The sequence below is a fragment of the Eleutherodactylus coqui genome, chromosome 1, assembly GCF_035609145.1.
Source record: "Eleutherodactylus coqui strain aEleCoq1 chromosome 1, aEleCoq1.hap1, whole genome shotgun sequence".
NCBI classification, from domain to species: Eukaryota; Metazoa; Chordata; class Amphibia; order Anura; family Eleutherodactylidae; genus Eleutherodactylus; species Eleutherodactylus coqui.
The window spans coordinates 169,912,428-169,938,269 of NC_089837.1; the positions used below are offsets into that span (position 1 = coordinate 169,912,428).

Sequence of the window (25,842 nt, forward strand, 5' to 3'; positions counted from 1 at the left end):
TAGTGATGGTGGTGGTAGAGAATGGGCCATGTTGGCACTTCAAATGACTCCCACTGAAGCAACAGCTCTATGTTCTGCAGGAGACAAGTCAAACCCTCTACCATTCCTTGGAAGTGGTTCGGCAAATGTATTAAATTTGCAGCATGCAGAAGAGGTAGCACAGTGGATGACATAGCATGTCTCTACTACCACCATCTCCTCTTCCTCCTATTCGCAGGCACACAGCAGTCAGTTTGCACCAGTCAGCCATGAGCATTTCCCCTGTACTTCACCCCATGACAAATCCCCCACAAACTCCAAAGGAGTCCTCATGCATCAGTCTGAGGAGGTGTTTGATTATTCAATGTCATGAATGTCATCCAAGCAGTTCAAAGAAACAGAGGGAGAAGACCAAGACATTAAATCCACTAATGCCCAACCATTTTTTTTCTCTGAAGAGGAAAATGAGGATGAATACGCGATCAACCCTCCACAGGTAATGTGTACTCAGAGGGATGTGGAAACGCTGGTACCAGCTCCTGGTCCTCATTGTAACAGAATCCACTCAAGTGAAGAAGGCTGACAAAGAGGAAGGGGAGGTAGAAGATGATGAGGTATTTGACCCAACAATAACAGGCAAGGAGAGTCATCAGATCAGCTTGGAGGGGGAGGAGGAAAAATGTCGCAGGGCAGTACCCTACTAAAATAGGAAGTAGGACAGCACAAAAAAACATAAAGGTCGCATTGTCACTTTTAGCTTCTATTAGTTGCAGCAGCACAAACATCAGGTCCACAACTAGGTCTGCTCACAGAACTTGTGCAGCCTGGGCATTCTTTGAAACAGCAAGTGATAACAGATGTGTGGTCATCTGCAAAATCTGTGGTAAGCATTTAAAACAGAGAAAGAACATAAACTACCTCAACATAATGTGTATGAACAGCCACATCAACTCCGAGCATCCACTGTCTTTGAGAGCCCACCTAGGTCAGAGGGCAAAGAGTCAGCCTCATCCTGCTTTCCCTTTTACTGCTGTAGCTGCCTCTTCCTTCATCTCCATCGTTGATGCAGTAGCCTCTGAGCACAAAGAGGTTGTTTTGTGTAGGGGCAGTAGCACACCTACTTTAAGTCTCTCCTCTGTAATTGATGACCAGGCTGCAGGCTTGAGAGCCAGCAGTGGGAAATGGAGAGCAGAAATTGAGCTACCATCATCACCTTCACTGACATTTACATCAATCCCATATTCCAGCATGTCCCAGGTCAGAAGTCAACCGTTCATCCCCCAGCTATGGCAATGTAAAACAAAATACCACCCCAACCACCCACAAGCACAGAGCCTGAATCCCAGCATTGCACAGCTGCTTGCAATGGAAATGCTGCCTTTCGGGCTAGTGGACACATATACCTTTCATAATAAGCGCTGTGGAATAAGTTGGCGCTATACAAATAAAGATTATTATAATTGTTATTATTAGTATTATTATTATGAGACTGCATGCTAACCCACAGTACCAGATACCCAGCTGCCATTTATTTGCCCAAAAGCTGTTCCTGCCCTGCATCGCCATTTAAGTGATAAAGTGTCAGGGTGCACTGGGCCATGGACACATGTACACCAACATGGTCAGGATCATAACATTCCCTTAACTGCACACTGGGTCAATGTCCTGCAGATGAGGCATGAAGATGAAAATGGTCATCCATGTTTCATGGTGTCATTAAGGCTTATGGGACATTCAAATATTTCTGTTTTTTCCTTACCCTCTCCTTCTCTCCCTCCTTACCACCTTTCAACATCCTCCACATTGGCACAGATATCGAAATGTGAGAAAACTCAGCCTCCATATAGTGCTGCACATGGTAAATGCCAACATGCTGTCCTAAAGTACATTTGTCTAGGGGAGTGCAGCCACATGGACTAAGATCTGTTGGGGGGGGGGGGGGATGTTGACTTCCAGACAAGATGGACATCTTTTACTGAGCTCTGCTCAACTTCAGCTTCAAAAGCCATCTTTACCTACCACCAGCAGCAATTCCAGCTGGAAAAGAAAAGCCACTTGCCTAGCGACCAACATGCCAAAGAGGAGGACATCAGACAGCCAGCACAGCGGGTCTCCAACTTTTTGCAGTAAGGACCGCTGGACAGGAGCAAGCCACATATTCCTGGAGACTTCCCTTTCATGCCAGGTCAACTGCAAACAAGGAGGCAAAACAGAGTCCCTCCACTGTATCTGACAGCACTGCTGGTTCTGCCGCACATGACAGATCACTACAGAAAAGGGAATGGAGGAAGAGGGGTAAGTGAGGGAAAAGGGGAAGCTTTTACCGTCCCTCGGTGACTTTCAAAATGGCGCTTGAGCGCCTCTCTACCCTCCCTGTGCCCAGCATCGCCCTCATTAAGCCCTACTGCCAACATACAGGACATAGCTTCAGAGAATAAGCAGCTACAATGGGAGAAGTTGTGATCCCTGCTTTGGGAAGAGGGGAATGTGATGGGCAAAGAGACACAATATGCCCCTGCACAATTTCACAAAATGGCAGCTGTTCATTCCTCTCACCCCCCCCTCTTCTACCCCATCCCCTACAATCATCCCAGAGAAACAGAAGCCTAGGCTTTCATCACCCTCCTCTTCACAAGAAAACAGTGCATCTGAAGAAGAGTATCTCATTATAAACATCCCCATTGAATGGCTGTGATTGGTTAATCCAGCGCCGGCTTTCATGGGCTGACGCAGCGCTGGATATTCAAGCCCCGCTTCCAGGAAGAACTGCTCTGTCAGCTTTAAGGAGGATGCGGCAACCTGCAGCAGCTACGGAGGCCAATGCGAGGACCGGAACACCAGCGGTAGGTATTGTCTTTTTTTTTCATGTAGGGCTTATTTTTCATGCTAGGGCTTATTTTTGGGAAAGAGCTTATATTTCAGGCCTCCCCCCAAAATTGGGGTAGGTTTTATTATCGGGGAAGTTCATACTATCGGGGAAACTCGGTATATGCCCCAAATAGTGCACAAATTTCATTCTTAAATAAAATTACACGGAAAATCAGAAAACTCCAAAAGGGAAAGCTGATAATATGTGGATATTTTAATATCATCCCTGACAAATCAATTGACTCCACTGATAGTCTTAGAACTTCACCCACACTAAACCCCTGGCTCCACAAGGAAAACTTATAAGATTTTTTTAGATGTCTTAAAGGGGTTGTCCCGCGCCGAAACGGGTTTTTTTTCTTTTTCAACCCCCCCCCCCGTTCGGCGCGAGACAACCCCGATGCAGGGGTTAAAAAAGAACACCGGAGAGTGCTTACCTGAATCCCCGCGCTCCAGTGACTTCTTACTTACCTGCTGAAGATGGCCGCCGGGATCTTCACCCTCGGTGGACCGCAGGGCTTCTGTGCGGTCCATTGCCGATTCCAGACTCCTGATTGGCTGGAATCGGCACATGACGGGGCGGAGCTACAAGGAGCCGGCATCCAGCACGAGCGGCTTCATTGAGGAAAGAAAAAGACCCGGACTGCACAAACGCGGCTAATTTGACCATTAGACGGCGAAAATTAGTCGGCTCCATGGAAACGAGGACGCTAGCAACGGAACAGGTAAGTGAAAAACTTCTTATAACTTCTGTATTGGTCATAATTAATGCACAATGTACATTACAAAGTGCATTAATATGGCCATACAGAAGTGTATAGACCCACTTGCTGCCGCGGGACAACCCCTTTAATTCTTCATCCAAAGATCTGTTGATGGCTCTGCAGGCCCAGGCTGATCCATGTCTGACTTTGCACAATCTAAAGCCAGGCAAGGTCATGTGTGACAAAGGAGCCAACCTGCTATCAGCCCATTTCTTCAAACAAGTACCTCACCTGGCTATTTTGATGAACCTCACAGTGTAATGCTTCCTAAACAATTACCCAGGTTTACATCCACTGTTGGAAAAGGCAAGGAAACTCCGCTTGCAATATTGGCAATCACATTCAGCCATCTCTTATATGGAGGAGGTGCAGCAACAGTTCGGGCTACCACCCAACTGACTCATCTATAATGTGCCTACATAGTGGAATTCTGCATTACATATGTTGCAGAGGCTAAGCCAACCTACTTGATTCCTGCTACATGCTTCTGCCATTCCTCCTCCTACTTTCCACCTAAATGAAAAATATGCCAATATAGAAATACGGAGCTATAGCTTTCATGTTTCCATGAGGAGCAACTCTGTCCTCAGGGTCGTGTTGGTGCTAGTAGCAGTGAAGGTGGTGCTGTTGCTCTCCTTCTCCTGCTCCCGCCATGTTTTCTCCTCCAACATCCCCCCAAATGAAAAATACGTCAATATGGAAATTCAGAGCTAATTTTCATATTTCCACAAAGAGCACACTCTGCTCCCAGGATGCTGTTGCTAGTGGTGCTGCTAATGCTGCTTTTGCTGTCCTGTTCCTGCTACCGCCATGTTTTCTCCCACTCCTCCCCCTTATTTGCTCAAAATGAAAAATTTCTAAAGCTCAAGAAATAGCTGTAGTTCTACAGCTTTTCCTTAGATAAAGCCAGTTCTTAGGTGCTCTGTACAACTGTTAGAATTTGTATTTTGCAAAGCTTGTACCTTCTCTTTTAAAACAAGCAGCATACCTGCTGTCTCTATTGTCATAATTTTTGGTAGCACTGCTGCTTTTCCTTGGAAAAAAAGGAGCCCCATGCTTGGCTGTTCTGCTGACCTGGTAAAATGTATCGTTCGAAAATTTAGAACATTGCTTTTAAAACAAGTAGCACAACTGCTGTCTTGCTTACCGCAATTTTTGGAGGCTCTACAGTTGCTACTTGGAGAAGGGTCGTGCTTGTGTGTTCTATTCGCCTGATAGAATTTGTCCTTTAAAAATTTATGATATTGCTTTTTGGGGCAATTTTGTTGAGACACTATTTGGTTCTTCTTAGGTTTTCAGTGATACCTCTGTGCTACAAATAACATCCCTACCACTGTAAACTCATTTTACAAAAATTGTGAGAGGAGCACAGTGTTCCTCAAATATGTGGCTGTATTCCCATGCATTTGTGGGAATTTAGCTGCATTGGAACCTTCTGAGGGACAAATTAGTGAACCTAATTTTTGCTCCCATTGATGGAGACAGAATCGTCTATCTGGGTACACAATGATTTTGGTAAAATTGGCCATATCCCATATCACATCACAAATGGACTATTCTACTGATTGCTCAGCACTAGTACTGACCCCTGGCTTGTCCAACTCTGTGGTCTGTTCACGCCACCAATCAGCTGCCACCTTGAGGAAGAAACCTTGGGATAGTAGTAGTAAAGGTCATATGCCTCAAAAAGGATTTAAATGCACAACAGTATATAACATATTTCACCAACAACCCAGCATAGGATTGTATAAACTAAACTGAACTTGCCATTCCATTTGTAGAAACTAGCAAACATCCGTTTTGTTTGCCCTGTAGATGTTTCTTGGTACAGGTTATTTGAGTTTATATACTTTATTATGATGTACAACAATATGCTGAACTTTTAGCTTTCACTTGTATATGTATAGAGAACAAAAATGTTTCACTTAGCTCAGAAAATTCTTTAGCTATATGTTTTTGGCAAACAAAGAACTAAACAGTGAAGGTTAATTCTACTTATAATAGTGATTGATGTAGTGAAACATTGCATTCTGTAGCAAGTTACAATATATTCCCATTGTACAATAGAAATCAGTAATAAAGACTCAAGATACTTTTCTATTACAATACTGGCTATAAAGGGATACTTAGATAAATATACAGAATGTTGCATGAGGTTTTCATTTGTTGCTTAATTTTATTCAAGTATTCACAATCTGTCTAAATTCAATACATGATGTTTTAACAAAAACATCATAATTATGCTAACTGTGAGATTTAGAGAAAGAAAGTCTGCTTTAATTAGATAATCTCCATTGGTTTTTCTGTGCCATAAAGGGATTGGTCACTTTAGAAAAATATTTCTGAAAAGGCCTTAAACTGCCTTGTTTTGGCAAATAAATCTGTTAATCACATCATACGTATACCTGCCATCCATTGAAGACCCCTGGCTGCCCATGTAGGGGCTATGTAAACACGGCAGATCTCTTGTCCCCACAACATTAGGAAATAAAATAGTGATGGCCATGTTATGTAACTATGGGACTGTCTCCTAAGCCTTTCTTAGCTGCAGCCTTTTCTGCACAGACACTGAATAGAACCTGAATGAGTTCAATTAAAGTAGATTATGTTTAGCATTTTTGCAGTAGAAGAAGGGGGCAGGAATATACAAGAAGGCCATTACATGGGGACATCAAGTGACTGCTAACATCTTGCATTTGATAGATGTGCGGATCATGACTCTGCAGTCTTTACGTAGCCTGTACATGGGCAGACAGTAGCCTTCTACTGAGCAGCAAAGGGAACATATGTAATTTCCAGAATTATGTGACAGAACAATGCAGTCTAGAGCCTTTCAGAAACATTTTTTAATAAAGTGGACGGCAATAGGACACTTGAGAGTAAGTACTGCCCTTCCTAAACCTTCCTGCATCATAAAGCAAATAAGAAATATCTGCCAGACTCACTGAGCTTTTCCCCTCTGCCTACCTCCCAAACCAAATTCTCTACCAGCATTTATTTCGGCAGCTGTCATTGCCCATCTGCATTTTTCTTCTCATTTCAAGGACAATCATATGTAAGCAGCAAGAAATGCCAAGAATCTGCTTGATAGATTCTGAAATGTTGCTATGTTTGCAGACTTATCCACAATTACCCCAGTGCGACAACAATAATTCACCACTGCCATATAGATCCTACGTGCCAACAACATGCCCTCTAAATGGGGTTTTGTCACTCAAAACTTTGGCAACAAAAGAGGGTAAGAAACATGTTGCAGAGGCCTCTCTGAAGTTGATGCAACTTATTCAGGACTGGAACTTAAAGGGGTTGTCCCGCGGCAGCAAGTGGGTCTATACACTTCTGTATGGCCATATTAATGCACTTTGTAATGTACATTGTGCATTAATTATGAGCCATACAGAAGTTATCAGAAGTTTTATACTTACCTGCTCCGTTGCTGGCGTCCTCGTCTCCATGGTGCCGACTAATTTTCGGCCTCCGATGGCCAAATTAGCCGCGCTTGCGCAGTCCGGGTCTTCTGCTGTCTTCAATGGGGCCGCTCGTGTAGAATGCCGGCTCCGTGTAGCTCCGCCCCGTCACGTGCCGATTCCAGCCAATCAGGAGGCTGGAATCGGCAATGGACCGCACAGAAGAGCTGCGGTCCACGGAGGGAGCAGACCCCGGCGGCCATCTTCAGCAGGTGAGTATGAAGACGCCGGACCGCCGGGATTCAGGTAAGCACTCTCCGGTTTGTTTTTTTAACCCCTGCATCGGGGTTGTCTCGCGCCGAACGGGGGAGGGGGGGGGGGTGTTAAAAAAAAAGAAAAAACCCGTTTCGGCGCGGGACAACCCCTTTAAGCATTCCATCCTTTGTGTTTAGGTTGCCAAAGACAAAGCATTCACCATGACTGGAAGAAGACTGGGTGACCAAGGCTGTTGACTAAACTTCCATTTAATTAATGTCATATATAAATATTCTTTACTGCAGTGCTTTCAGTATAAAATCTGTTGCCTTGACAACTGCCCCTGGGTTATTAGTCAACTGTTACGCTGAGAGTTTAGATATTAGAAAAAACTTTCTGACAGTGAGGGTGATTAATGAGTGGAACAGGTTACCATGGGAGGTGGTGAGTTGTCCTTCAATGGAAGTGTTCAAACAAAGGCTGGACAAATATCTGTCTGGGATGATAAATCCTGCACTGAGTAGGGGGTTGGACCAGAAGATCCTGGAGGTCCCTTCCAACTCTACCATTTTATGTTTCTATGATTCTATGAGTTATACTAGCATCCAATGTCTTTAATCATTAATACCCGATGGACCTCCTCAACCTTCCTGTAATGGAACCTAGGTGCAGCACATGTGCATTTACTAATTTAGATGCTTCTTTCACTTAGACTCAAAGGCATTTTAAATATTCTCTACTCTGGAATGAAGCTGAACAATCTCTTGCAAATGTGTTAAACATGAGTCGTTTCTCAACCATTTAAACTTTTTTTCCCCTCATACTTTTGCATCCCCAACATCTAATAAAAAAGGACCAATATGTTGTAATACCACTGTGGCTTTAGTCCATTCACGTATTGACCTAGAGGTTTAGGTACTTTATATTACTATGCACTTTAAACAGCATCAATTATACTATTGTAGACATCCAAACAGAAAACAAAGCAAATTATTTTGCGCTGTCTTTAAACTCATAGACGTGTGTAAAGTTAATTCTGTCTTAATTGCAGGTGACTTTACTAGTGTTTTGTGGCCATCTTCAGACTTGTCAGCACATGGCAGTGTGGACACTCCCACTGACCTACTGTATATCAGTTATCCCAGCAAGAATACTATTTAAAAGAGATTACAGCATCTAACAGAGACAGATTACATTTTCATTTCCCAATCCCACCGGACATAGACCCATATACATATGTTCTCTACAAACAAGCTTACTTGTCAGCACCTTCTCATTTTCAAAATTAGCATCGGGAGGGGTATTGTCTCTCCTTGAGGAGAGCATTTACAAGGTTAGTGGTTCACATCATAGACCTCTCACTAACCAAGCCAGAATCCTACTGCACACTGATAAGGGGCAAACACCCCAAAACAGCTGTCAGTGTATGGATTCTGGCTTGGTTTTCAATTCCCAATCTTTGTTAAGACCTGTATAATGGATTGAACATTGTTTTTTAGGAATGCTGCCATCCAATAAGTGATGCTGCAGAGGCATTCTTCCATCTTTCTCATTTAAACTGAGATAGGCATTGTAAAACTTGGAGTGGTGCTGTCATTGCTACGTTTACCCCTGTTGATCAACAGTTTAGCAGAGAATTTCTTATCTAGAAGCTCTTGAACTGCAAATTTAATACTGACATAGCCTATTTATGTTAAATGAGTACCCAGAAAAATGTTGAACTACCAGAAAATTACTGCGATATTGTCTACATTATGTCTAGACACTATTAAAAATAAATGCAAACAGTTGTACATTTTTTCTCTAATGAAATATTTTCGTATATTTATCTAATACTCTTTTTATGCTGCTATTTTTTATGTTTGTTTTAATTGAAAATAATGGAAAACTAAATACCTAAACATTTATATCATAAAGCTAAAGAAATAATCATTAAAATATCAGTAAAAAAATAGCACTGCCAAATGTTATGGCAGAGGTCATTTTAGAAATTGTTTCATCAAGTCCAGGGTGAAAAAATGTATAGATAGACAATCTAGTAAGATACACGGTCATGAATTTTACTGACCTTGTTTTGCGTGTCTTACTGCTTCTCTTCCCTGGGGAAAATGCATTTCATGTTTATATATGCGCTTTAATATGTTGAAATATTGTACTTCTTTAAATCTATCAAGGTCCCAGAAAGCCATTCAGTGGAATTATGATTAAACCTGCCTAGATCCAGCTCCGGAAATACTTTCTTTAGATTTCCCTCTGGACTTATATCAGTATTATGCAGTATTATGATATCTGAAGTAGAAAGTTTGCACATAAATTATCAGAAAAGACCAAAGTTATTAAAGCTCAAAAAGACAAAAGGCTTACCAATAAATGCAATGTACTTATAATCTAAAAGCCTAAATAATTGAAACACTATTCCAATTTATTGATGCACCATTTTCTGACAGTCAAAGTATATAAAGCTGCTATGCGTAACTTGTTTTAATATAAAGAAATTTGATGCAACAATATATCATTATGAGAAAGGCATTCTATTTTTTCAATATAAAAGTAGCAGAAACTTAAAGGGTAGAGATGAGCGAACCTACTCGGCCACGCCACTTTTTCGCCCGAGCGCCGTGATTTTCGAGTACTTCCGTACTCAGGCGAAAAGATTCGGGGGGCGCCGTGGGTGAGTGGGGGGTTGCAGCGGGGAGTGGGGGGGAGAGGGAGAGAGAGAGGGCTCCCCCCTGTTCCCCGCTGCTACCCCCCGCTCCGCCACGCCTCCCCCCGCCCCCCGGCGCCCCCCGAATCTTTTCCCCCGAGTACAGAAGTACTCGAAAATCGCGGTGCTCGATCGAGTAATTACTCGAAACGAGTATATTCGCTCATCTCTATTAAAGGGATATTCCCATCTTCATCCATCATAGCCGTGATTGGAATACTGTGAAAACAACATACCTTTGTACATCTTGTTGCTGCTCTGCCTGATGCTATGAAGAACTGCAGTTTAGTCACATTTAAGTTAAAAAGACTGAGCTGCAGTGTCAGGCACAGCCTCTACAAAATGTATGCATCTGTACCTATTAAACAGGGAAAGGGATGTGGCTCTTGCCAACACACTGCAGCCTCTTCAATTAACTGATTTATGGAAGGTTTTTTGAGTTGGACCCCAATGGATCTTAAATTGATCCACTATCCTAATAGGACATCAATTGAAAAGTCTTGGGGAACTACTATAGCATAAGAAAAGTCCACATTAAAGAAAGTACGGATTAGTTGCCAATTGAGATAATATGCCCCAGCTGATACATTGATGCTTCCTAAATATATATACAAATGTTTGTGGCAGGTGTGGAAAAAATTCTATAGGTTTTTCTTTATTTCCCCCACAACCAGAGTTGTTTCCTAAATGGGGAAGGATCTCTCTTTACTACTTAATTATACGTTTGAAGGTGAAAAAAGAAAAACCATGACAGCTTGTTCACCAAAATCAGCATAACTATATGAGGCCTTAATATCCATGGTACCAAAGGTGGACTTTTCGTGTGTCCACAAAAATGACAGCTGCATACATAAACTGTAACTCTGTATGTGTCTTGTTTAACAGATGAAGTTTTTTCCTCACTGATCTATATGGGATGCATGGCATGTTCTGACACATATTACGATAGAAAGGTATATTTTCCCCCAGAATACAGTGTTGCATGGAGGTACTATATGATGGCACACAGAAGCTTCAGCTCTGTAGTATGCAATAGAACAATAATTGCAGAAAAATATAGAATATCAGGCAACTGACTTTACAAATATAGAGTATTTTTAAGCATTGAAGTGGAAACTATATAATTGTGGAACCTGTCTTCTATATCTATATATGCACACATCCAGACAGCTCAATGATAATTATCATTTCAAGAAAATACTACAGCATTAGTTTTATGGTAGGTAAACCTTACTCAGGTAATGGAACATAGGTCCAGCATGCAGCTTTTCTATAACATATGATGCACTGGTGACATGACCCCAGTGACTAGGAGAAACTATATAAATAACGCTTTAAGGCACGTATGTACATGGTGCAGATGGTAAAACAGCAGGAGAGCGGGTAATGCAAAATAAAATATGGGACACTTTTAAGATCACAATCTTATGGCTGACTTACTATTCAGGTATAAAAATACTATCTAGGTATAAAAATATCTAAAATGTCAATATACAGACCACCAATATATACAATTCAGCTGCAACATTGTTTAATAGTAAACAAACAGTTGCAAAAAAAGAGCAAATGACATTGTTTATACTAGAAATGACTCAAACAAAACGTATTATTGATACATGTGTTTACATATTGACACATCCACCAAGCAGAAAATTACATTAATATGGCACAAAAAGAGTGAAAGTTAAACATTTTATATATAATGGTGAAGACACAAAATGCTGCAAATGAGGGTAATGAAAAACTAATCAACTAAGGAACAGTGCTGTCAGAGTTTAAAATGCCAACGGCATTAAATATGTGATAGACCTTAGAATCTAGAGAAGAACAGATGGGTTTGCAGTAAGCAGAGTTTAGAGCTGTGAACTGCCATAGAATGTACAACAGATCATGAATATACTGTGTAAATAAGGCCAGAATTCCAAGTACTGAAGAATTTAGGACATTAGGCGTAAAAATTGCTCAATGTCAAATTTTTATCAAATATAAATGCAAAAGAATGGACACATTATTATGTAATACAAAACAATTGCTGCTTGAAGGATTTGAACTTACAAACACTGTTTGATGCTAAGAGGAGTTGGAAACTACTATGCATCATACAGTATGTAGCTTAAGATACTTAAGTGAGTAAATATATATATATATATATATACACAAAATATCTTAAGCATATCACTTAATTTATTTGAGTTAACTGCTGTTAACATAGATTAGACCTGAACTATACCAACCTTCATTTGTGATTCATTTATCTATCTTATTATTTGCTTATCAGATGTTGAGAGGTTTGCCTGGTTGATAAAGATACTTTTACATGGGGTGATTACTACCCGAATAATCGCTAGAAACAGTGCATTTGGGTGACAGTTGCCCCTAGTACATACAGCCGCCAACAGGGCACTGAGCGAGAAATTGCTCACTTGCCGCTTAATTTTTAGCCTAAAAACCAAGTGATTATTGGCCCGTGTAAACAGCAATCATTCATCTATGGACGACTGCCTATTTGAGGTGAATAGAGGTGAGCAGCTGAAAGAGATCTCTGGTATGCTCCATCTCCAGTCTTTGAACAGCAATCGCTCTTGTGTGAAAGTACAGGAGCGATAGTCGGTGGGACAGCAGACATTCCTAACTGTTTCTTCTGTCACCATCTTTTACACATTCTGACCCTATTGCCACCATGCTGTATCTAAAGCTTTTGTTCACTGTTTTGCAGCACCTATATAGGAGAAGAAGAATTGTTCTAAAAATGTTTTGGTTTATTTTGGGAATACGGAGGCTTATAGAAAAAATGATAAAATATAGTTAACTTTTACTTGTGTGTTTATTATTTATCAAAGCCTCATCTGTATAAATAGCTGAGAAATGCCAGATGACCTTTCAACAAACATACAGTTAACTTCAGATTCAATATTTACAAATTGTCATAGATATAAAAAAAACATTTGAACTGTTTGTACAGTTACTTTGGGATTTGTTTAAAGCTCTGTAATTCACCCTATAAAAATATTGATTCATGCTGGCTAATATTGTCTATTATACTATAAAGCAGTCCATTGACCATTAAAGTTTTCAACATCTATGAAGCTTATCATTCAACAGTGTCAAGGAACTGAATACACTATTAAATGGCTTAAAATTTGTTGTTTTTGAAGCAAACATGGAAATTGAATACACCATATAAAATATAAATTTTTGAGCAATTAGCTAATACTAAAAAAGGCAGATTTCCCAAAACAGGAACGTTTTATGGGACACTATAAATGCTGTGACAGTTCGTGAAGAACAGCGGATGTAATCACTAAAAAAAAACTTGTTATTTGACCATTATACAGTAGTAGTGAGGTTTACAGTGTCCTAAATAGTATATCCTTGACTGCAGCAATAGCATAACATAGCATTTTATAGCTCTGCTTCTAGTATAAAGCTTTAGAAGTAGCTGTAAACGTTCATTGACAGTATGAAGCACTGAAGAAACGGTGGAATTGTTCCAGAGAGTAGAATTAATTCTGTAGCAACTAACAGAACATGTCAACATGTCTTACCTCTAATGAGATATGTTACCCCTTACAAATATGGTAATCTAGGAAAATGTTTTATATTTGTCGTCTACAGAAATTTTATAGAAAATCAATTTTTCCACATAAATCTTGCTGTCACACACATTCCATTTTTTAGATTATTCCAGCTGAGAACCTTAGTCTTTAGCCTCTAGCTCATTTTAAGTTAAGTCTTTTCTCAACTTAATTATAACCAGATGGTTAGTCTGAATCTGTAACTGACTTCTAGGTCAAGTAACGACATTTACTGTCTATAATCTCCAGCTGAAATATTACACACACCATGCTTCCTTGCATTGGTTATTAATCTTCATTGGCCTCAGGTTGGCAGCCATAAACTCTAGGTCTGTCTTGTCATTTCTGCATACAGATTGTCACATATATATAGGTAATGGAAAAAGTGTCATTGGAATTGAGAAAAATGCCTAATTTCAAACCTTTAATTTCTTGTGGCACGTATTGAGCTTTTAATTTTCGCTATAAAGTTCATTTAGCTTTTTTAATATCATTCAAATGATTGTCCTTCAACGATAAGACTTAAAAGGTTTTTGTGGGATTTTTGTTACAGATAGGAGTCCCAATTTAGGACGGCCCTTGTCAGAGTGACATGCCTAACTTCATTGTAGATAAATAACAAGACAAAGGGAATCTTTCTCTTAAACCAATGCTTCTATTTAGGCCTCAGTCACACGGGCGCATCGGCGCCCGTGTTACTGCAGCCAGCAGACGGCCGTACCTGAAGACGGCCGTCTCTCTGCAGCGCTGGGAGGAAGAACATGTGACCGGCTTCATTACCGGTCATGTGTTCTTTCATCAGCGCTGGAGAGAGACGTTCGTCTTCAGGTACGGTCATCTTCTAACTGTCAGTCACACGGGCGCATCGGCGCCGGTGTACGGGTGCCGATGCGCCTGTGTGACTGAGCCCTGAGGCCTTAGTCACACGGGCGTAAATACGCGCGTATATACGCGCGTATATACTCGCGTATATACACGCGTAAAAAAACGCGTGACCATGTCCATTGCCACCAATATGTTCTATCTTTTGTAGGTGCGTTTTTACGCGCGTATATACGCGCGTAAAAACGCCCGTGGGTTTTTATGCGTGTATATACGCGCGTATTTACGCCCGTGTGACTAAGGCCTTATTGTGAATATACTATCCTATTGTTATAGCTGCATATTAAGGATCTTAATACATGCCCCCTCTATGAAAAAGTCAGCTCATAATTGTATATGTGGAGACTTTTAATCAATAAAAAACACATAATTGTTGACTTAACTTTGGCATTATTTTAGTGGCTGTAGTTTTTTTGTACTAATTTTTTTAAATTAAAAATGTATAAAAACCTACTGCTCCTACTGCTATTACTACTGTTACTTCTATTATCATTGCTTCTACTAATAATAAAATAACTCCAAATGTAATTATTTAAATGAACATTAAAATGTAACAACTGGATTTAAAGTTATAAGAATTACAGAACAGTTACGCCATTACCTTCATCAATACTATTTTCAATGGCACTATACCAATACCCTCAGTATGACAACATTGGCCTATTCTCTACGCTAATAGTATTATATAAGCTATATTATTATACGTGATGACAATTCTGTTTGCAATAGTATCAACTATATGAATAATATTTAACAATAGTTTCTCCTCTTTAAGATTTGTGCAAGATTTCTCTAATGGATTCCATTTCTGATGTTGATGATCATCTTCCTCCTCCTTCCCCTGTAACATTTACCGAGCATATAGATATGTGTTGCCAATGAGTTCAGTTTCAAAAGCAAAATAGCTAGAGTTTTGTTACAGTGCTTAAATCAAAAGAAGACTATTGCCTTGAATCCCCTTATTTCCATTCCATTCTTCATCAACATTAAAGTTCAAATGCATCATTTGCCACACCTCTGTATTGTTAATTGTTAACATTCATAAGGAACCATGAAAAGTACCATTACTCAGACAATGCTAATATTAACTTTTTAGATTGCAAGCTATAGAGTTTATCTGATGGTTACTTTTTTTTTTTTTCAAAAAGAAGACATACTCAACTCCCCAGCTCTTATTAATTTAGTGCAAGGTCCTTCACTGGTCTTCATTTCAAGGTGAAAAAAGCCAGAGATTATGTTTTCAACACTAGGAACTAGTGACTGCTGCGGCCATTCATTTCAGCTAGTGATTACTCGCAGAGATCACATGTCTAGGTGTTGGTCAGGACACCAATGCTTTGTACCCAAAAGTGAAAACTAGTGGAGCACAGTGGAGACAAAGGAGCAGCTGGTGAGGTGAGTGTGTCTTTTATGTTAGTGCGCATGCTGGACAACTTTTTAGAAAAAATGTCCTCAGATAACTGCTTCAATACTTGTCAAAGTAACACGTTATTTGTTAGATTTAAGTGTTGAAACTATGGTTTTTAATGGAAATTTCTTAGGTCCTGGTTGGTATTTTCTAATTGTTTAATCAATCACTTGCATTTTAACTTTACTATTGCTATAACTGAAACATTGTATTATTTAAAATATATCTACTATTTGCGAAAATAAATTGCTTAATAGCACTAGCATTAAATTCTATCTGAAAATGTCAATTTTATTACCATACTATACACAAATAATCCTTAAGTATTTACTGTAGAGATAGTCACAATGAACATAAGAAGATTAATCATAATCCTGCAATGTATTTGGAAATTTAAGCATATCATGGATAAACTCTTTGTTCCTCAATTGGATTTAAAACATTTTTTCCATTTTTTTCATAATAGATTTTTAATGAATTGTACTCCGCAAAAATGTAATATATAGAAAATGTTCCCATGATGGAAACACATTAAGAAAATCTGATGTAGTATAATGCACATACCCAAAAGCTTTCTTATAAATTTTTTATTTGGAAGCAGATTAGAATGTCGTAGAGCTGAGTTTGTGACTTGACATAATGGCCTCGAGCCCAGGGTTGCCAACCTGAATTCATGAATGGGTGAGTACTGCCTCTGATTGGCTGAGCACAGGGACCAATCAGAGGCAGCTCTCAGCTGTCAATCAATAGCTGAGAGCTGCCTCTGATTGGTCACAGTGCTCAGCCAATCAGAGGCAGCCCATTCAGCAGGTGCCTGCTGAATACTACTGAGAGCAGTGCAGGGAGAAGAGCGGGCTGGAGGCGGCTGAGCCCGGCAGCTGCAGAGAGGTGAGTATAGTTTTTTTTTTTTTATGTTTACACATTTTAAGGATGGTTTTCATGGAAGGGCTTATACTTTAAGTCCTTTCCCGAAAATTACTACAGCGCTTGCCGGCAGCCCATTGCTTTCAATGGAGCTGGCTGTATTGCCGACTCCATTGAATTCAATGGGAGAACATCGTTCTCCTCTGCCACAGCCTTGACAGCTGTGGCAGAGGATCATGATCTTCAGTATAGGTTCTCAATGGGGTCGGTGCTGCTGCCGCCGGCCCAATTCAGCACAAGGTGAAACCATACACAGAACACCGAATTGCGCAGAACGCAGTTACATCTGCGAATCATTGTGTCCTATAATTTTCAGTGCAGGCGTTTTTACGCATGTAAAATTCGCACACGTTACCGCTGCTATTGAAAAGCATTGGTTCTAACTAATGCGAATTTTTTGACGTGCAGAAAAATGTCCGTTACAAACGTCCGTGTGACTGAGCCCTTACACACATACAGTAAATACACTCATTAACCTGTGCTTATACAGGGTGTAGTCAAAAAGACTGAACCAGCGCCTAAACATAATACTAGTGTCCTATATTGCAATAGCAATACAATAGAAAGCAAGGATACACTACATGATGTGTGGTGCATGGCCCCTGAGAGCCCTGGAACATGGATTTCAATTTTGTGTTGTGACCCATTTATGAAATAGAGAGCAAAACCCAATTGCACAGTTGAAGAGTAACATGTGAGAAGCAAAATTCCACTTACTGAGTCTCTCTAAGTCCCATGAGACTGCTGCTATAACTAAAGTACGGAAAGCACACTAGTAGTGGACTCCTTCTGTTGTGATAAGAGCAGATCATCCAGGAAGTCATTCACCATCGTCTGCAAGAGATTCGGGGACTGATCTGTGTTGAGACTCTCTGGAATGAACACAGGTCCAACTATGCCTTCATACATGGATCGTTTTAGAAGGAGGCCAATTTCAGAATCATTTTGTTACTTTGGTCATAGCAGTGGTTCCACGGGACTTAGAGAGATGTGAAAGGCAGATTTCTGCTTCTCATGTGCTATTCTTTAACTTTGCAATTGGGTTTTATTCTCCATCTCTTTCAGTACTACAATATAAAATTAAAATGTATATTCCAGGACCCCCAGGGTACCATGTCCCAAACCACTGCATATCACATTCATGCCTTCCTATTCATTAAACAATTGTTATTTCAATATAGGACACCAGTATTAAAATATAAGGATTTCCAACCAGTCTTTTTACTACACCCTGCATCGTATAAGACAGACTGCAATATTAGGCTTGTCTTACATAGTCATAGCATGACCATATTTTAGAATCCTTATTAGGCCTCAGTCAGACGGGCGTTTTTTCGCGCGATTTGCACATGCGCATGCGTCCGGCGATTTTTTAAAACCATTGCTTTGCAATGGTATCGGACACATGAGCGCTTTTTATGGGCTCGTACGATAAATTATAGTACAGAAATCGCAGATCGCACCTATCTGCGATCTGCGATTCCTGTTCTCTTCTCTATATGCGCTCAATGGGGCCGGCGGCAGCAGCGCCGACCCCATTGAGAACATATAGAAGACAAATTGAAAGCAATGGGCTGCCGGCGATCGCGGGATGAATTGTCGGGAAGGGCTTAAATATATAAGCCCTTCCCTGCAATTTATCCAGAAATGTGTTAAAATAAAAAAAATATATATACTCACCTTGTCCCGGCAGACAGAGTTCAGCGCGGCCGGCCGGCAGTGGGTGTGAAGGGGGTATGAGTCAGAGCTGCCCCTGATTGGCTCAGCGCTGAGCCAATCAGAGGCAGCTCTCACTCACACCCATTCATAAATTCATGAATGGGTGTGAGTGAGTGCTGCCTCTGATTGGCTCAGCGCTGAGCCAATCAGGGGCAGCTCTGACTCACACCCCCTTCACACCCACTGCAGGCTGGCCGCGCTGAACTCCGTCTGCCGGGACAAGGTGAGTATATATATTTTTTTTATTTTAACACATTTCTGGATAAATTGCAGGGAAGGGCTTATATATTTAAGCCCTTCCCGACAATTCATCCCGCGCTCGCCTGCAGCGCATTGCTTTCAATGGAGCCGGCTGTATTGCCGGCTCCATTGAATGCAATGCGCTGGACAGCTCTGGCCCGTTTCTAATGAAACGCGGCTAGGAGCAGATTTTCGGGCGATTTTTGGGCCCCGGTCACGCGATTTGCGGATGCGCATCCGTCATTCGAACCGCAAATCGCGCGAAAAAAACGCCCGTCTGACTAAGGCCTTAGAGTAGCAAAATCAGGACCTCTGTGCTTCTAATGAACCCAACTTAGATCACATTGGGTTCCCTGTTGATCTAACTTTTATTCGGTTGAAATACAGGGTGTCTATCCATTGTGCTTCATAAAACAAATCCTAAAATATGACCGTTTTATGACTGTGTGAAACTGATTGCATAGTGTTTTATCAAAGAAACCTGTCAAATATGGCATTAGACATATATGTATTTAAATGTTTTACCACTGTATTAAAGTTATTTTATATCAGCTTTATATTTTAATATATGATTCTATGATATAGAAAACTAAAATGTAAAATTATTATTAATTAGTAGAAGTTACTCGTATTGTAATAGAATTAATTTCACAAATGTTGAGCCACATTTTTAGTTATGATCCAAGAATAGCAATTAAAACTGAATGGTTAAACATCATTTTTGTTAGAAATTGTGCATTTTATCGTCAAAAATTCTTTATTCAGAAAAGAAGATCAAAGAGTCTAAAATCTGCAGAAAATCAAGTCTGTAGGAAGCATTATGTAAAAAAATAATCAGTAGTTCCAAAAATAAACCAGAGGGAAAAATCAAATTGTGTTTGCACTGCCATTTTCATATGTAACTATGGTAAGATAGAAGCAACAGCTGTTTTGAAATGAAAAATAACCTACTTGTGCTATGAGTAGGTTTGCCATTAAGAGTGTAAAAATAGTAACTTCATCTCTGAATCAGTACATAATAACACCTGCAATATATTCAGCAGAAGTAAATGCATTACTAGGTGAACAAAGGTCTGTCTGTATTGGGCAAAACACAACAACAGTGGTATGTAACCCTTTCATGTGAATTTATTAGCTATATTTAGTGCTATGCAATGTTTTGCTGGAATACTATGTCTATTCAAGCTGCTTGGTACATATGTAAGGATGAGGTGAACTCCAAATAAAAAGTAAACACTTCAATATTCCAAGTGCAACCATAGCATATAATATGAAGCCCAGTTAAAAAGAGTTGTCCAGCCCCATGATATTTTTTTATAACCTGCTATAGAAAAGGAAAATAATAAATACAGTACTTTACCAATTCCCTGCTGTTAAGGAAGTATGATACCCTTCTACCTAGACCTCCTGTCTAGGAGTATGATTTTTTTATATGATGTTATTGTCTTAACTCATCCTGTTCCAGCAAGTTTATATGATGTTATTGTCTTAACTCATCCTGTTCCAGCAAGTTTAATTGTTTTTTTTGGTTACATTCTAAATGGGACTTTAGGTTTGTTTATCTTTATTAGTTTTCTGTCTGAGTCCTGAATAAGCAACTTTGGTTCTATTATCCCTCTTGGGCTATCGAGGATGGTCTTTCAGCATGTATATGCTATTCCTGCTTTTAGAAGCTCCATATTGTTTTAGCCATTCAAGCAGATAGACAATTGCCCAGACTCTATGTCTCTGAACAGCCCCAAAAATGAGAGCTATGTCAGAACAAGGGGGAGATTAATATAAGAGCTCATCTGTGAGGTATAGGCTGAAGATATCTCCAGAATTGTGTGGTGGTGCAGATTCCAAAGCATGCACTTCCATCCTCGCACGGCTTCTGGATCAGGCCAAAGCAGATATTTTCTGAACTAATAATCTCTTGTATGATATGCTTGATGTTTAGGGATATGTAAAATCATGTTATGAAACATGGCGGTCATAGTTTACCTCTAGGGGTGTTTTACCTGGGGAGAGGGATATGACCAAAATATTAAATTGCACATTCAACCTGAAGATTCTTCTAATATACCTGCCTCCCTCTCCTGTCATGACGCTCATATGATGAGTGAGAGGTAGGAGGTGTGCCTGATGGAATCTATAAGACTCCAGGAACGCAAAATCAATTAATCAAATTTGCAAGAGACTATACCTACATACAGAATTTGCCCAACCCCTGTGTGTCTCCTTGCACCCAGATTTGAAGCGATCTAATCAGTAAAAACTGGCATTATATATATATATATTTATTTTTATATTCATAACTGCCTTGCATAAACCGTAGGCTTCTTCCTTTGTAGGTAATCTTTTTTATATATTTTTTTATAAGCATTGCTATTTTTGTAATAAAAGTATCAGTGAGTACTTGTTGCTCTATAAACAACCCATAAACCCTGATAAGTGTGGTTATTTTGACAGCTGTAGATCTGAGAAAGCCCATATGCATTGAAAAACTAGAAGCTAGGTGGCTGAACAGTCCATGTTGGGGTGGCAGCCAGTAATTTTGGAGCATACAGGAACATGACGCGGTGTGAGTTATGCTCCATCTTGCAATGATTGCAGGATTAAGGGAATGGAAATAAGCTAACCCCTGTGATCATGCCCCACGCATGTGCCATGAACTCTGGTATTTGTGACACCTGCCATCTCTCTTCTGACAATTCCTGGCTCTCCCTACACCGGCCTCCATTCACTGGAAGCATACAGTCATTCAGAAGTTAACGACTGCTGTTTACATTGAATGGCTAGTCATTCAGTATTCTGCATGCAGAAACTGAATGACTGAACAACTCTCATTCAGTCGTTCAGTTTCTGCAGGTACTTACAAGAGAGGACTAACATTCAAATTCCTGCATGGGAATTTGAACAACTCTGAGCGATAATCATCCCCTGTAAATGGGCCATTAGTTCTGTCAACAGGTCACCATTACAACCAATGATTTGTTTCTGTGGTCATGTGCCATGTCAATTCTAGAGCATGATACACCAATATCAGCAGAGGACCAAGGAAACATCAGCACTGGAGCAGTGATTGGTAAGACTAAATTAACAAAATGTTTAAAGTGCATATGCCTGCAAATCCTGCTATCATAAATGTTGACATGTCTATAGCATTTAGTGGAAAAACTTGACCTTTTGACATCCTTTGCCAGAATATGTTGCAATTAGAGATGAGCGAACACCAAAATGTTCGGGTGTTCGTTATTCGTAAGGAACTTCCCGTGATGCTCGAGGGTTCGTTTCGAACAACGAACCCCATTGAAGTCAATGGGCGACCAGAACATTTTTGTATTTCGCCGATGCTCGCTAAGGTTTTCATGTGTGAAAATCTGGGCAATTCAGGAAAGTGATGGGAATGACACAGTGACGGATAGGGCAGGCGAGGGGCTACATGTTGGGCTGCATCTCAAGTTCACAGGTCCCACTATTAAGCCACAATACCGGCAAGAGTGGGCCCCCCCCCTCCCAACAACTTTTACTTCTGAAAAGCCCTCATTAGCATGGCATACCTTTGCTAAGCACCACACTACCTCCAACAAAGCACAATCACTGCCTGCATGACACTCCACTGACACTTCTCCTGGGTTACATGCTGCCAAACCGCCCCCCCTCCCCCCCACAGCGCACACCAAAGTGTCCCTGGGCAGCCTTCAGCTGCCCTCATGCCACACCACGCTCATATCTATTTAGAATTGCGTCTGCCATGACGAGGGACCGCAGGCACACACTGCAGAGGTTGGCACGGCTAGGCAGCGACCCTCTTTAAAAGTGGCGGAGCGATAGCCCACAATGCTGTACAGAAGCAATGAGAAATAGAATCCTGTGCCACCGCCATCAGGAGCTGCACACGTGGGCATAGCAATGGGGAACCTATGTGCCACACACTATTCATTCTGTCAAGGTGTCTGCATGCCCCAGTCAGACTGGTAATATGCACCTTAACAGTAACCGCGTTGGTGGTAATGTGGTGGTGACTGCGGACCTAGTAGCACGGTTGTATTTTGTTGGTTTTCGGAATGTGGCCAGGATTAAGTAGGCCGTGGCGGGGGGATGGTGGGGGGGCTCTCTTGTAGTGTCGGTAAAGGTGAAATTCTTGGACTGCCACCAGACGAACCAATGCAAAGGCATTTGCCAACAATGTTTTCCCTGTTGGAGGAGGAGGGGGATGTTTTTGAGGCACTACATGTCCTCTCCACGTGTCCGTGGTTATATGCACCTTAACAGTAACCGCGTTGGTGGTAATGTGGTGGTGACTGCGGACCTAGTAGCACGGTTGTATTTTGTTGGTTTTCGGAATGTGGCCAGGATTAAGTAGGCCGTGGCGGGGGGATGGTGGGGGGGCTGTCTTGTAGTGTCGGTAAAGGTGAAATTCTTGGACTGCCACCAGACGAACCAATGCAAAGGCATTTGCCAACAATGTTTTCCATGTTGGAGGAGGAGGGGGATGTTTTTGAGGCACTACGTGTCCTCTCCACGTGTCCGTGGTTATATGCACCTTAACAGTAACCGCGTTGGTGGTAATGTGGTGGTGACTGCGGACCTAGTAGCACGGTTGTATTTTGTTGGTTTTCGGAATGTGGCCAGGATTAAGTAGGCCGTGGCGGGGGGATGGTGGGGGGGCTCTCTTGTAGTGTCGGTAAAGGTGAAATTCTTGGACTGCCACCAGACGAACCAATGCAAAGGCATTTGCCAACAATGTTTTCCCTGTTGGAGGAGGAGGGGGATGTTTTTGAGGCACTACGTGTCCTCTCCACGTGTCCGTGGTTATATGCACCTTAACAGTAACCGCGTTGGTGGTAATGTGGTGGTGACTGCGGACCTAGTAGCACGGTTGTATTTTGTTGGTTTTCGGAATGTGGCCAGGATTAAGTAGGCCGTGGCGGGGGGATGGTGGGGGGGCTCTCTTGTAGTGTCGGTAAAGGTGAAATTCTTGGACTGCCACCAGACGAACCAATGCAAAGGCATTTGCCAACAATGTTTTCCCTGTTGGAGGAGGAGGGGGATGTTTTTGAGGCACTACGTGTCCTCTCCACGTGTCCGTTCCATGTCAGCAATAGTAGCACTCAAGACAGGCCCCAGTAACAATTCTGAAGCAGCAGTATAGCGGGAGCGCAGTCTTCGTTCCATGTAAGCAATAGTAGCACTCAAGACAGGCCCCAGTAACAATTCTGAAGCAGCAGTATAGCGGGAGCGCAGTCTTCGTTCCATGTAAGCAATAGTAGCACTCAAGACAGGCCCCAGTAACAATTCTGAAGCAGCAGTATAGCGGGAGCGCAGTCTTCGTTCCATGTAAGCAATAGTAGCACTCAAGACAGGCCCCAGTAACAATTCTGAAGCAGCAGTATAGCGGGAGCGCAGTCTTCGTTCCATGTAAGCAATAGTAGCACTCAAGACAGGCCCCAGTAACAATTCTGAAGCAGCAGTATAGCGGGAGCGCAGTCTTCGTTCCATGTAAGCAATGGTTAATGTGGCTTAAGTGGTAACTAGGCCTGGAGGCAGCCCAGTGTAACGAAAAATTGGTTCAAGTTAAAGTTCCAACGCTTTTAAGCGCATTGAAACTTATAAAAATTGTTCTGAAAAATTATTTGAGTGAGCCTTGTGGCCCTAAGAAAAATTGCCCGTTCTGCGTGATTACGTGAGGTTTCAGGAGGAGGAGCAGGAGGAGGAGGAGGAGGAATATTAGACACAGATTGATGAAGCAGAAATGTCCCCGTTTTGGATGGTGAGAGAGAACGTAGCTTCCATCCGCGGGTGCAGCCTACGTATTGCTTACGTATCGCTGCTGTCCGCTGGTGGAGAACAGAAGTCTGGGGAAATCCAGCCTTTGTTCATCTTGATGAGTGTTAGCCTGTCGGCACTGTCGGTTGACAAGCGGCTACGCTTATCTGTGATGATTCCCCCAGCCGCACTAAACACCCTTTCCGACAAGACGCTAGCCGCAGGACAAGCAAGCACCTCAAGGGCATACAGGGCTAGTTCAGGCCACGTGTCCAGCTTCGACACCCAGTAGTTGTAGGGGGCAGAGGCGTCACCAAGGATGGTCGTGCGATCCGCTACGTACTCCCTCACCATCCTTTTACAGTGCTCCCGCCGACTCAGCCGTGACTGGGGAGCGGTGACACAGTCTTGGTGGGGAGCCATAAAGCTGGCCAGGCCCTTAAAGACTGTTGCACTGCCTGGGATGTACATGCTGCTCGATCTACGCACATCCCCTGCTACCTTGCCCTCGGTACTGCGCCTTCTGCCACTAGCGCTGTCGGCTGGGAATTTTACCATCAGCTTGTCCGCAAGGGTCCTGTGGTATAGCAACACTCTCGAACCCCTTTCCTCTTCGGGAATCAGAGTGGGCAGGTTCTCCTTATACCGTGGATCGAGCAGTGTGTACACCCAGTAATCCGTCGTGGCCAGAATGCGTGCAACGCGAGGGTCACGAGAAAGGCATCCTAACATGAAGTCAGCCATGTGTGCCAGGGTACCAGTACGCAACACATGGCTGTCCTCACTAGGAAGATCACTTTCAGGATCCTCCTCCTCCTCCTCCTCCTCCTCCTCCTCAGGCCATACACGCTGAAAGGATGACAGGCAATCAGCCGGTGTACCGTCAGCAGCGGCCCAAGCTGTCTCTTCCCCCTCCTCCTCATCCTCCTCATGCTCCTCCTCCTCCTCCTGTACGCGCTGAGAAATAGACAGGAGGGTGCCCTGACTATCCAGCGGCATACTGTCTTCCCCCGCCCCCGTTTCCGAGCGCAAAGCAGCTGCCTTTATGGTTTGCAGGGAATTTCTCAAGATGCATAGCAGAGGAATGGTGACGCTAATGATTGTAGCATCGCCGCTCACCACCTGGGTAGACTCCTCAAAATTACCAAGGACATGGCAGATGTCTGCCAACCAGGCCCACTCTTCTGAAAGGAATTGAGGAGGCTGACTCCCACTGCGCCGCCCATGTTGGAGTTGGTATTCGACTATAGCTCTCCGTTGTTCATAGAGCCTGGCCAACATGTGGAGCGTAGAGTTCCACCGTGTGGGCACGTCGCACAGCAGTCGGTGCACTGGCAGCTTAAAGTGATGTTGCAGGGTGCGCAGG

At 42.0% G+C, this 25,842-nt stretch overlaps 1 pseudogene; it reads left to right on the forward strand.

The window, feature by feature from the left end:
* The first annotated feature begins 494 nt into the window (after positions 1 to 494).
* LOC136632455 (programmed cell death protein 5 pseudogene) overlaps positions 495 to 25,842 on the forward strand; it is a 54,086-nt pseudogene continuing 28,738 nt past the window's right edge.